The sequence below is a fragment of the Rhineura floridana genome, chromosome 3 (assembly GCF_030035675.1).
Source record: "Rhineura floridana isolate rRhiFlo1 chromosome 3, rRhiFlo1.hap2, whole genome shotgun sequence".
NCBI lineage: Eukaryota > Metazoa > Chordata > Lepidosauria > Squamata > Rhineuridae > Rhineura > Rhineura floridana.
This window is the reverse complement of record NC_084482.1, coordinates 24294524-24297098: the sequence shown is the minus strand read 5'-3', so window position 1 is coordinate 24297098 and position 2575 is coordinate 24294524. Positions and strand designations below refer to the sequence as shown.

At 48.2% G+C, this 2575-nt stretch overlaps 1 protein-coding gene across 1 annotated transcript in view; it reads left to right on the top strand.

Moving 5' to 3' along the window:
• Positions 1–2161: 2161 nt before the first annotated feature.
• Positions 2162–2575, top strand: part of MAP3K12 (mitogen-activated protein kinase kinase kinase 12) — a 126205-nt gene continuing 125791 nt past the window's right edge. Inside the window, exon 1 of the mRNA XM_061621723.1 lies at positions 2162–2561. The gene's annotated coding sequence lies outside the window, so the exon portion shown is untranslated. The remainder of the gene's footprint in view (positions 2562–2575) is intronic.

Here is a 2575-nt window from a genome sequence, read left to right as displayed (position 1 = left end):
TTATCCTCCTCCTTTGCAAAGAAACAGTGGACACTTAAATACTGGGCAGGCCCGGCCTCCAAGAGGTCTTCTGTATCTTTAAAAGTTGTGCAGGGGGGAGGGAGAATTCCACCTTGTGGTTTTTCCCATTACAGAGTTGCAAGAACACTTGCACTTGGCTGACTTTCTCTTCTCCTAAAGATACAAGGATCAGTCTCAGGCCATGGACCTGGCAACCCTACTTGGCACCTAAGTGTCTTACCTTGGTTGAGAAGGGGTCCCTGCTGTCACAATTTCTGATATGGATTCAGGCCACAGTAACTGAACATTACCCAGAAGCAAGCCTCATTGAATTCCATGCGGATTGCTCCCTGATAAGTATGTACAGGATTGCAGCCTGGATTGGTTAGTCTTAAAAGTGACAAACAGGGCTGTTAACAAGGGATTCCACAAATTTTCAGACCTGTGGGAAAACATTATTACGCTTCCCCAGCTTATTAACTTATTAATATCCCTCCACATTCCACATTCTGAAGAAAAAAGTTTTAGAAATATTTTTTCCAGAATGTGGAATAAAGTAGAGGGTATTAAGTGGACTAGAACCTAGAAGACCAGGGTTAAAATCAGCCATGAAACTCACTGTGTGAATTTGGGCCAGTCACTGTATCTCAGCCTACCCTACCTCATGGGGTTGTTGTGAGGATAACATGGGAAAAAGAAGACCCATGAATGCCATGAAAGGTGGAATGGATATTAATGCAATACTGATAAATAAGGAATAATCAAAATAAAAAAATCTCCAGCCTGCCTGTCCCCAATTTTGAACTGGGGGAGGGGGCACAATTGGAATTATTAAAAAAGCCCAATCTAAAAACCAAACAAAAAGAATATGGGACACAACCAGGATATTCAGGTCTATGGACAGTGGATCTTGCATGTAGGTCCTCAGCAAATCCAATGTGAAGCTGTGTACTGGGACAGGCTTGCCTGAGTGGGGTGTGCAGGCAGGGTGCAATCCATGCTCCTATACTATATATAGGCTCTGCACACCAGCCTACTTTTTGTAATAGCATTTTAGGTTGGCCAAAGTGTTTTTATAGTCTTTTTATCCTCACAACCACCCTATAAAATAGATCATAGTGCAATTTTAGGAAAACAACAAAAAGAACAGAACTAGCATCTTCAAGACTAACAAATTTATTATGGCATAAGCTGTCTTGGGCTAGGGTCCACTTCACTAAATGCATCATTCTTGATAATCCATGGAAGCATATGCAATTATAAATTTGATAGCCTTTAAAGTGCTACTGAACTATTGTTCCATTTCCACTGTAAGCCATGGGTAGTTGGCTCCTGCCTCCCCAAAACTTTCTATCTGGGTTTCAGGACCCTGGCCCCTCACTGCCCCTGCGTGAGTGTTTTTGCCTGGTTGGAATGAGTCCTTGAACAGTGATAATGCCTCTTGCTAGTCTGGATAGAGGAGAGAAAGGGATGTGTGGGTGTGTGTAGAAACTAGCCTACTGTACAAAGGATAAATTTACATCTCTTCCCTTGGCCACTCTCCCATCTGACTCTGCCCTCCACTGACAAGTGACCACCAGAAGTTTGCCCAGAAGGGAATGGGGCCCTCTGACTAAAACAGTGTCCACACCCCTGGTAATAATAGTGAAATAATTATACTTGCTTCTTGAGGTCCTGAAATGGCAACTCCAGCACTTGGTCACAGCCACACCATCCATTTAAAGGTCTGTGATGAGTAAAGGACAGCCCTCAGGATTTTGCATGTGTACGTGGGAAGCCATGTATGTTACATGCATGCTGTGGATATTCATTCTCACAGTCCTTGTCCACTCCCTTGCCCCCTTATTGGGTGTATGGGGCCAGCATTGTCAAATGAACCCCTTTCTTCCATATGGGAATAATAATACTGACCTACTTGCAGGGCTGTTGTAGGGCTTATTCAGATAATATATGGGACTGCTGTGGAACACTCTAAACGCGCAATATAAATGTTGTTGACAGCGACCATCCTTTTCTTTATAACATTAGGGCAAGGATGCGTCCAAACAAGGGCGCTTCTCCTTTAAGAGGCTGGCGCTCAGCTCTGCCCGAGGCAGTTCCAAGTCCCCCTAGCTCAGGGCGTGTCTGTCCCCGGAGTGACACCGGCCGGAGGGGAGGTGGTGGTGGTGGAGGAGAGACCGGCAGAGCTGGAGCATCGGACAGAGAGGAACCGATCCGTACTTGGAATTGCAGTGAGGGCGGGCAAGGCCTACCCGCGGCTGGCACAGCGAGGACCCACCTCCCTCCTCCATCTCTCCCCGCCGCCGGCTCCGTTCAGCTCTGCTTGTGCGCGCCGCGCCTTGGCCGGGGAGGATGCGCCTCCTTCTCCGACCTGCTGCTGCTGCCGCCGCTGCCGCTTGTGTCCGGGGAACGTGGTGATTAGCCAGATGGGGACCGGCCTGCCCGGCTGACGGAGCGGGAGAGAAAGAGGAGCAGCAGCAGGCGCTTTTGTTGCCGCTGCAGCCGCTGGCTCGTCGGCTGAAAGGAGAGACGGGGCGGCCAGGAGAAGACACCAGGCAGAGGTAAGGTGGGGGGA